This window comes from Eutrema salsugineum, unplaced genomic scaffold (assembly GCF_000478725.1).
Source record: "Eutrema salsugineum unplaced genomic scaffold, Eutsalg1_0 scaffold_10, whole genome shotgun sequence".
Taxonomy (NCBI): Eukaryota; Viridiplantae; Streptophyta; class Magnoliopsida; order Brassicales; family Brassicaceae; genus Eutrema; species Eutrema salsugineum.
The window spans coordinates 9,550,295-9,562,453 of record NW_006256908.1 but is presented as its reverse complement, the minus strand read 5'-3'; positions in this window follow the sequence as shown (position 1 = coordinate 9,562,453).

The following is a 12,159-nucleotide window of genomic DNA, read 5'->3' as shown; positions in this document are numbered from 1 at the left end:
AGACTTTTTCTTTAAAAAATAATAAAAAAGATTAAACAGCTGCTGTAAAATCACACCATTAACTTTTTTTAGGTAACGGTAGCATCTCACTTTTTTTACGTTTTCGCATTAATAAATAATGTGACTATTGACGTCCAGGATTTCCGGGCTCTACTTAATAAAAATAAAAACTAATCTTATAATAAACCAATTGGGTTCAGTATACATAATCGTATATAAGTAAAGTATCCATATTTTCCCATCCACTAAATTATTAGTTGTACTTGTATGGCAAAACAAAAAAATATCAGTAATTGAGAAACAAAATTAAGACATGATGACAAAAAAAATAATGCGAAACATTAAAGTTGACAATTTATTGACTTAGCATCTAGAATTAGAGATCTATTTTTGCTTTTCAACAGCTATCTAAAATTAGATATCTATATAAATACACTAGAACTTTTCACCCTACCAAAAACTACCATGGACGAATCAATATTCTGCATCCTGTAGAGAGTTTGCAGAATTGCACCATCAATATTTAAGAAACAAATAATGTAATTTGTGAGGTTTAGTTACATGGTTAACACCGAATTAATATAACTTTCACATGAAACTTAGTCTAGCTGGACTGATCTTAGATTCTCTATGGTCCAAAGTTCAAATTTGTAAGGAGCAGGCAAGTTTCTAAGACACCTAAATTATTTCAAAGACTCATTGTCCATCTAAGAAATCATTGGATACTACGACGGCATTTACCAAATACACATGATACTAATGTTTAAAGAATGTGGATTGTAATCCACATATAGTTGGAGTACAATCATGATGAAACTATCAATTTCTTCTTTTCATGTTTACAACTCAAATATATAATTTATCAATATTTTAACATTTTGCTCTCACAAGGTAAAATCATAATTTTATTTTACGCTTAAATAATATAAAATCTAATGTGATTATAATTAGAAAATAGAATATTTAATTTAATGTATTCGTAATCCTATGAAATGTCTGCGTTATTGTTTAGATGAAATAGTAATGCGAAATTTTACAGTGGCCTTAGGATACTTATCCTTAATTAAGGTCAAAGGTAGGTCGACACAAATGGCTGATAAGTTTTACTAATTTTTATAATATGATGAGTTATATAACATGTAGTTTGTTAATAAAATTGTATATTTAGATATAAATATGTATATGATATTCTTTCTTTAAATCGTTAAATATATATATATATAATATTGATTTGTATTGCACGGATATGGACGTAGCTAGTGTTAATATCAATGTGACAATCTATGTTTCTAAGTTTTGTGAGTAAGTTGCTTGCGAGCTTAAAAGCTCAGACCCCTAGATCCCTCTCAGTGTTCTCATTTTATAGCCCGATAATACTGAAATGTTGTATATATTATTGTATAGTCTACTCCCATTTTTAAGAAACGGTTTGATTATCGTAGACAAACGAAGTTTGACTATTTTTTGAAACTTTAGAAAGTTAACAACATTGTTGATCCATGAAATTTAACCAACTTGCAGAATATTTTAAAGAAATATACATAGAGCCTATGTGTATACAGAGAGTGTATTTATGTAAAGGCGGCAATGTTGCAGGTCTTCTTTAATTTGGTGCAGAAACTGCAGATTTTACCCAACGAGTTGCTTGTTTTTGCTTCTGTTTCACGCAATATAATATAATTTATAATTTGCACTAGTTAACCAAAAATAATTATATAAAAGTTGGATTTTCGAACAACGCAAAGTTCAGCTATATTTAATACAGTATTTCCCAATTCATCTCTATTTTCTATTCCAAACAATGTTTTGAAAGAAAACACTTGTAATGGCATTTAATTTCCTTTATGATCAAACTAAATAATAAACAATATTATTCTATTTTGGAGATAAACTTTTGTATTTACAAATTGATATTTCCAAATTTTATATGTTTAATTACATGTTCAAATAAAGTTATATTGTTGTAAGATAATTATAAATAAAAAATGAAAATGATCAATAGTTTCAACTACAAAAAACAAAAATACATGATACGATTGTTAATAACTCAACCATCTAATACATTCTCAATAATTACTCAAATAGAAACCTAAGTGATTCAGTGTAGCTCAGTTTGAAGACGATCATTCATTCACCATATTTTGAGAATACGTGTGTAAATTGTTCAAAATTCAATATTAAGTTTTATGTGTTTAATTCAAATTCAAATCAGTCGAAAATATTATTTTGTTACAAAAAAAAATATTATCAGATGTTCTTTATATAGATTTTTGAATTTTTTATATGCTCATTCGAAAAGATGATCCTTCTGTACCTAATATTGTAGTCGGGTTTGTTTAACAATCTAATAACAACTGATCTACAAGATACTGAAAATATGGAAGTCTCGAAGATCTCTTGCCGACTTTAGACTGGGACAGGCAGTCGAAACACTCAAGGTTGTAAAAAGTCAATGAGCCAAGAGACTTAAAAGTCAAAACTAACAAATCTGAGCCGATAAGAGCCAAATCGAACCGAACTGGAAACGGACCCTCCACGAACTCACACGCTTGATCCTTTTTTTTTTCATAGCATCTCACTCTCACACGGTAAAGGCTATACAAAGAAACATGCGCACTATTAACACCTGCGCCCCCACACGCCGCCGTTTCATCATTTATAAAGATGCTTTTGTTTGTAGTCCCGACTATTTTGCCATTGAACCCCTTATCGGCTAATGGGTCCATTTCCTTTTTTCTTTTTGTAACAAGGGTGGGACCATTTCCTTTGTTCATCTTCATTTTTCTTTTCTAACGGAATTATAATGAATTATGTTTCAATTTTCAATTTTGTAACGCAACTGTGATATCACTGTTTTATATCATACATTTTTTCCCACATATGAAAATAGCTTGTGCAAGTACATATGTATAACATTATTTGAGGAGTCAGTTTCTTGTAACGTTCACGTTAATTCTCACGAGATTGAGTATAGAAATACTTTTCATAATAAAATATATTTTTCTTTGTTTTTATTTTTTTTATTTTCCAACTTAAAAAGAAACTATTTTTATAACATTATTCGAGAAGACGTTTTCGTACGTGTTGTACTTGTAATCAATCTCACGAAGAGAATGATAGTCATATGTTATTAGTTCTTGTCACATTCTATACGGGTAAATTACTACTAATGCTACAATTTAAAGAATGTCGGATTGATAAGTAAAGTAATCGTAGGAAACTTTGAAAATATAATATATTCTATACATTTATATCATACAGATAAATTACCAAAACAATCAAACAAAAACCAAAGAAAGAAAATAAGACTATAACAATTAACCAATTACTATATATGATCTGCTAGCTTATTTTGCCAAAAAAGTTTATGCCCACGCAAGATAACTAGTCTATACGACTATCACCTCCATTTTCATTTATTATTTTGTTCAATAATTTAGGATCATTAACATAAGATTTGTTTTTCTTTATTTTTTAAAACAGGTTAATTTTAATCTTTTTGACGACGTAGCTATCAAAATGATTGAGTCCATTTCTCGTGTAGACATATCTCGGGAATCTTTACTCGTGTTTAATTCTATAAAATCCTTAAATTTTGTTAGTGAGGTTCCTTTTAAATTTGAATATATTAAACAACTAATATTTGGTGTATTAACACTATACTCGTATCTTTGGTCACATGGGGAAGACTACACTATAAGAGCCCAAATGGTGGAGCCACATCATCACCAACATTATACAATTATTTCCAGTATTTAATAATTACAAAAATTTCTAAAATCGATATATATATTGCAAATTAGGGAATCGTTTTTATTGCAAAATCATAGGTCAAATCTGCCAATCCCCTCATTTGGTGTGGCTTCGGTCTCAATTAATACAAAATTTGAGAGTTTACGTTACTATCTTACACTCTGGTAATTAATCGCATACGAATCCATAAATTCTTATACAATAGCCCGAGTTGTAATTAAGTTTTTTAAAGAATCCTCAATATTAACTTTTCACATCCGCTAGATATTTGTTCCTTCCAAGTTCCAAGGCGATAATATATACACAACATATACATATTATAACTAACAAAGTCGGCCTTGAGGCCAAGCACTATAAACATAAGCTTGCTACCCTATTTTTTTACATAAAATTTTTCTTTAATTTGCGGCCATTTTTTTTTAGTTATACAATTATTAAATTTTTTTAGTTAAAAAACGGTCCATTTATTTTTTTTAGCTTGCGGCTACTTAAAACTCAGGACCGGTATTAACTAACATATTTTTGGATTCTATAAATGTCTTGTTATCTCAATGGAAAAGAGATTTGAATCCGAAACAAACAAGGACACTTACTAAACGTAAACCAAGTGAATCATTAATCTCACTATCTAACTTCTTTTCCAACTCTGATGTTTAAGTTATTGACTTAAGCGTCAGAATGTTCTCGACCACTCAATATCTTAATCATTTTTATTGTTTGCCATCTGATTAATTCTCGACTCTAGCGGCCATATTCTCCCAAAAATCTCACGAAAATTTAGAACCCAACTCGAAAAAAAAAAAAAAATCTACATCAACAATATTGAACTATATAAAAATTTTGATCTATAAACACAACATACACTGATAAACGATTAACACTTGCCATACATAACCTAAGACAAACTATTCATACTCAACAACGGAAGTTCTTATAGTTTACAAATTAGTATTAACTTACTAAAACATAAATGTAAACTTATTTAAAACAATTTCTATTGGTCACTAGTTAAAGATTTACTACAAAATATTTTTTTTACTTCTTCAAACTTTTTATAGCAAACATTGTCTCCCACAACCCGGGTTTTGTCGGATTGGTGTGTGGGTTGCCTACGTAGCTAAGTATTGTGGACACATGTCCGATTTGTCTATTTAAACTGATCTAACTGTAATCCAATTGTTTGAGTTTGCGTTAATTTTTGTAAGCGGTTCTACATTTTTTATATTTGATAAAAGTTTACGCAAAAAAAGAAAGAATACTGTTATAGTAGTGATACAATATGAAAATAGCAATCGACTCGGCTCTAAAATTATAAAACTAAGGAAATTTCAAATGAAAAAAAAACAAATTGAAATCATCTGAGTTCACTTAATTGCAAATATAATATATATATATATATATTTACTTAAACATATTTTCGACTTTCATTTTTATTACCACTTATACATTAAAATTGATCGACACATTGATCTACGATTAATATAAAACTGCTGAAGTTTTAAACCCAAATTCTCCAGATTGTTAGACATAATGTACTATATAAACAAATAAAAAACGTGACAAAAATATATTTGAATTTTTCTAGAAATCTGAATAATAATTTAGTAACATTTTTTTAAAGTAACGTTTTCTTTCACGATAGAACTTCTAGACTTCTAGTATATATAAAAGATTGATGAAATGGAACAGCGTGACAGCATTACTACATGATTTTTCTTTGTTATAATGGTTAACGTCGGAACACGATATTTTTGTATGAGTGGATCGAGAACATAGTTGTATTACGAAATGTAGTTCTACTACTTTGTACGATCAATAACTCATCCGTAAAATTGCATTACAAACGCAAGTCCACCGTTTTGCATTTTACCAAACAAAAGCCTATATATATATTTATTCATTAAGAAAACTTACATTTGGACGAATAATGAAAATGAGTGCTGGAAAATTAAAATACAGTAACAAAAAAAAAAAATTAAAAATACAGGCACATGTTTTTCTTAACTTGGGACCAACAAAGACGTTCAGGCCAATGAGTTCACAAAACTAATGTTAGCCACTGATGTGTTTCTCACCATTCTATGATCGAATGTTTCAGTTATTGTCGGCTCGTCATGTTCCACCTTACAACATAACAAAATATATTCGATAAAAAAAAAGAGCATACAGAGGTACATATATGTATATATTAAAATTGTATCTCCGTATTTTGAAAATCGATCTTTAGCATTTAAAATTGTTCCATACATCTTGAATGACAGAGAGAGTTATAATCTTATATTGTTAGTTATATGTCTTCCGCCAAATCCTCACTGAAGTTGAATAGAAAATCAGTAAACTGAAAAATTGAAAGAACATGAGAACTATTCGAGTTCAACAATACATATCCCTTAGCATATATATACAAGATAACGGTATTATTTGGTTGCCGTGAACTTACTGCACATAAAACTACATTTAGAAAAAAGATAGTAATACACAGTACGAAATGTGTGATAAAAATGAGAAAAAAGAGAAGGGAAGAGTGGGAGAAGTAATGATGAGGAGAAGGATATGGAGGGCAGAGATTGGTCTTTCCAACGGGGATCAAATTTCGGACCTTGTTCCCTTCTGCTCCCTTCACTTGGGCCCCACCTTTTTCTTTTCTTTTTGCGGCCTTTCCATTTTTTCACCTTTTTTATAAAAAAAAAAAAACAAATTTGTTGTCAACTAGTATTGTTTACTTATGATTCCATGTGCTTAGTGACCTTTTTTTTTTCTCTTCTTCGTTTTCAAGTGATTTATTAGCACATCCTACTAAAAGTGTGGTCTCGACTCTAGAGTGATAAGTAAAACACCAATGATTTGCCATTACTAGATCAAGAGTTTTTCTCTTGATGAGTTGTTACATTGAACAAAAAAAGCATCATCATGTTCTGAAAAAAAAAAGAATCACAATTTTGCGAAAATAGATCTAGCAAATTTTTTTATTTTATAAAAAAGGTTTTCTTTTATGGATTTTGTACAAACTAAACGCACAAAAACCTAATACAAACATAGATAAAATCAAACATATTTATTTAAATCCTCGTGTGAATACGTAATAATTTTGGTAAACATGTTTTAATAAATATCAAACGCGATAATAACTAAAAGAGCTATATGTTTTTTTTTTTGGTATCAGTCGTCACATCATCTATGTTCAATAGTATTTTATTGTCATACGAATCCTTAGTTGATTCCACTTCAGCTTTGATGGCCAGGTGTTTTGAACACTGCTAATTACTAAAAGACTAATAATCGTATAGTTAAATCTTCTAGCTAAAAAAAAGTGAAGAGCTTTTTTCGCTTTGACGGAAAGAGCACAAGGAAAATAAGAAACGTGGATAGTTGAAATCAAGTTTTTCCATAAATTTCCTTAAAAGTTAGAAAATAAGAAATTCAGAATAGTACTATATGGTCTATGCCATTCAATTCGAAAATAAAGTAGTTTTTGTCGACAAAGAAGAGTGCAAGAAAATCATTTTAGTTTGGAATTTTTTTTTGTGCACTTGTGATTTATCTGAAACGACACCAAGAAACAAACATCTTATCATTCTCTCTTGCTTTACGGATTGTTTGAAAGATTTGGAGTAGTCAACAAAAGTTTTGAATCTATCGTAGATTCTCCTGGCTCCCCTGTACTGCGAGTAATGGGACTACAACATCACACATTTAAACATACAACGATTTTCTAAATTTTCCAAGGATTTTATACTTTAACACTATTTGACCGATTAGTCTCTAATTTATCTTGACCAATGAATTCGCTAGACCTGTAGCATGGTTTGATACGTTAGAATAATGTCAATCATTTGCCGTGATTTAAAACTTTAAACCTTAAACCTATGACAATTTCCAAATTTAAAGTATTAATTATGATTAAAAAATGAGTAGTTGAAGATCTTAGAAAGATGAAAAAATAGATATCTCAGTATCAAGAAGAGTATCCATATGTATATATCTTTTTTTCAATACTGATGTTTGATTCGATATTTGTGTCAGATCAAATGGGTTTCATTATTCTTTGATGATTTTCTAGACGTTTTATACTGTCAATTTACCTTGTTTTAACTTATTTTTAATATAGTTGATATATTTTTAGAAATAATACACACAATTAATTTATATTCATTGTTATATTAATTATACAATGCTCGTAACACCATTATTAATTCGTTAAAACAATCAACCAAGCTAAAGACCAAAAACTCGTAAATTGATAGAAAGCTAGTGGTATGAGAAAGTGATTAATTTTCGATAAAAAAAAAAGGAAAACAAAAGAAGAGAAAGTGATTCGTTTAGTCCGTAGAAGATTCGTCTACATGTACTTACGAATTACAATCAAAATATATCAGGAGCAAAAATGACATCAGCATGACGCTGTCAGTTTTTACATGCGTAAAAAAGTCGAGATTAGTATAGTTCCGCATGAAGATAGTACCGAAGCGGCATGCAACGGATGTGGAGCTAGCAGAATAGTATAAAATTCATTCTCATATATATTGATATTATTCTGCCGTTAATAATCATTATTATTTGGAAAATTTTGTTAAATTTCTAAAAGTGTAGTGAGTCAATGTTTGAGGTGAGGGAAAACCGAACAAACAATAAATCAAACATTTTTTTTTTAGTTAAAGTTCAAACAAATTTTTGAATGCTCACATCTTTAGAAGGAATCATGCATTACTGATGACTGATTCAGTTCTTCGTATTATTTTTCCCCTCAGCTCCAACAATTTTAGATTATATGTATGTATGTTCTTAAGACAGCCCCTCTAAACGAATTCGAAATTTGTTGAAGACAATTTTTCATAAATTATATGTAACTGATAGGTTTAAAAACATTGATCGCTCTCCTTTTTATATTATTTGATTGATTTTTCATTTTCAATCAGAAAGCACATCATGGTTTTCCGCTTAGCAAGTATTCGAACAAATGAACCTTGTATCGCCTGTAGTCAGTGGATACAACTAGTTGCGATTAATTGCCGAACCGACAGAAACATGGTGGCTTTTCAAGCGACCTAGGGTTAGTATATGTGAACTAGGAAGGTAATTTGATACTGCTGGGGATGCATAATCTCAGATGATACCTCGTCATTTCTTATGAACAACAAACTTTCTTTTGTTTTACCATGATCGATCTGATGAAACTTTTATTGTATTGCGTTCACTTTTAAACTGGTTTCATAGAATTACTCAAAATGACTAAAAACTGTCTGATAGTCGGCTTTTGCAAATCTCTTATATGGATTTTTGTAACGAGTTCTCTTCGTTTTAAGTTTCGTTTGTGCCTCTTACTCAAAAAAAAAAAAAGAATTGTTGGCACGTAGGCTTAAAATAAGGTGTACTTTTGCTATTTTATAGTTTTTTTATGTTAAAAAGGTATGGTTTTCTTTTGTTGATTTTGATGAATAACATATGGTTGAAAAATTAAAATAATACAAACCATTTTCTAACAGTTGTTAATTGTTTTTTTTCAATATTGAAAAAATTATAACAAGCGATTTTAATATAAAATATGTTTTTCTGTCCGTGTTGATCAATCGAACACTCGCGGAAAGAATAATAATGTCTGAATTTTTTATTACATGTTAAATACGTATTCATAAAATCATATACTATCTCATGCATTGTCATAATAGTTGATGTTTACATATAGATTAAAAAATATTTATCTTCTATTTTTTTTCTAAATAAAAACATGTTATATTATTTATATAAGCATAATTTAATCTAATAAAACAAAATGTAGAATACAATTGTAAGACATCATTAATTTTTTTTATTAAAACATCGATTATTTTGAAATGGAGAAAATATTCAAATATTGTATTATACACATTACCCTGATTGTTATACGAACCAACGTGCGGAAAGCTATTAGGGTTCATAGTAAAATTTCCAACATAATTATTTAACATAAAATGTCAACAGATTCTGAGAGTAAATTTTACTCATCAAGTTTTCAAATTATAATATATTGGCAAACCTTTTTGGTTAAGGAACTAGAGCCGCGGCTGAGATTGCGTTGCCGGCATAACGTTCTCGATGTGCTCTATCTCGTTTCTCGCAACGACGAGAGAGTTTTTTCACTTGTAAATTGCAGTACAAGTTGCAGTCCAATTTAGAATATAAAATTACAAACCTTTAAAAGATAAAATAACTTCGAAAAGAATATAAATTGTCATTAGAAATAAGATTTAAAATATTTTCAAAATAATCTATATATGTAACTGTTTTTTTGTTTGCTAAAATATATTTTAACTGTATAAAATTAAGTAGCCATACAAACATGTGACAGAGATATTTTAGTAATTTTCACATACCATTTTTTAAAAACAAAAAGATGATAAATTTAGTTGAACAAAATGCTTCTAAGATTCAGATTATATTGTCTGATATGTTGGAAGATGGATGATGATTCAGAAACATGTTTACTTCAAAGGGGCTCCATGGTGCACCACATTAACATGAAACTAATGCGGTAAACAAAAATCATGAGTCTGCATGATAATATCTTTAGACCAAGCATGAAGCATTTGTGATAATTGTACCTTACACCTTTAAGAATCTCACCTTCACCTATGGCCCCCTTTTACTTATACATGTTGGTAAATAAACTAGCATAAAACAGTGTAACTTAGCACACATTTTCAGCCCATTTTCAGCAGTAAACATTCATATAAAACATCAATCATTTTTTCTTGTAGGTTATTCATAAACACTTGATTTTTTTAATCAAATAATTATTTGTAGGTACAAACTATTGTTGACAAAAAGTACAAAATATTACATATAACTATTTGAAAACATAATCCATTCTTCAAGCATCTTGAATTAATGTGAGTTTGGTTTACATTGCGAATTTCGGGAACGGTGAAAAATTATGTATCGACATAATTACGTTGATGGATTAATAATCATGAAAAACATGATATACTTTCATCCATTTTGCAACAACTGCAATTTTGTACAAAGACAAAAACACCAAAAAGATTTTTCGTTTTGACTTCAAACATAACAGACACAAAAAAAAGTCGTGAACAATTTGTTTTCTCTTTAAATTCTACTCCATTTATCCTCTTTCATTGTTTTACTATTTACGAATGAGATAATTTTGTGTAAGTTTCTGTAATAATTTTTGTGTATGTGGAAGTTCTGTAATTATTACTGATTGAACAAAAAGGGAAACATTCGCAAGCTTCCGTGCTGGAGAAATAAGAACAAGTGATCATTGAAGTATTACATAAATGAAGTGGCTCTAATTATTTATTTCTCTCTTTGTAAGATTTTGGTCTTTGTAAGGTGGAAATAAGCCTTTGACTTTTCGCCTCTTTTTTTCGCCTTTTATTGGGTTTGCCGTTTGCGTTGTTTTGACTTTTGAGTTTGTTGACTCTGATAATAACAAAAAGTACATATCAAACTAATTATATAGGTATCTTCTTTCATCACAAACATAGTTTATACGCTCCTTGCAAATAAATAAAACCAGTGCCAATGAAATGAACAATTCACCAATATCTACGACAAGGAAAATAAAGAATAGAATTGCAGAAATTAATGCCCGCAGATGAGACTAAAACTAAGACAGTGCTGCAGATGAATACATAATCTTGTGTTATTAATGTCAGATGCTTTACTTTCCGGATACAACACGTGAGATATGTCTAGATTCAATTCATCGTTCATCTACACTTCATTACATGTAGCCAAATAAAATAAATGAGTGGAAATCTTTCATACTCTTCACTCCTATAACGTAGATATTTTCTGTGCTCAAATCAATATTTTGTTGTTCTCCATAAACAAACCAAAAACGAAAAGATAATATTGGTTATATATCCTCGAGTAATAGCAGTAAATGATTTATCTCTGTAAAAGACAGCTAGTAAAATCGTTAATAAGACCGAATGAGTGGATCACAGTGGAAGAGATCGTTGCCGGTTAAATGTACCCTAAACTGTAAATGAAGGAGTTTCAGGACAATAATCATGTAATGCGAAGTGATAAGTATTTTTTGTAAAAGAAAAAATTTATTGATCAACCAAAAGAATGATTATTTAAAACTAAACTGTAATTAACAGACCATAACCAATGAATGGAGGAGTATTAGGACAATAATCAAGTAATGCAAAGTGATAAATATTCTTTTTGTTGACATCTATATTATTAAAAGAGAAGGGTATTTTTTGTCCAAACAAAATTTTTACTTAATTTTCTACTATTCTGTTTTTGGATAAGTGTTATTTTTATTGCCAAACAAAATTATTAATTTTAATTTAGATTTACCAATTAAATTAATTTAGTGTAATATTAATAAAATAATGTATTTTTGATTTTTATTTTAATATAAATTCAAAAATTTAGTTTTTAATTATATTT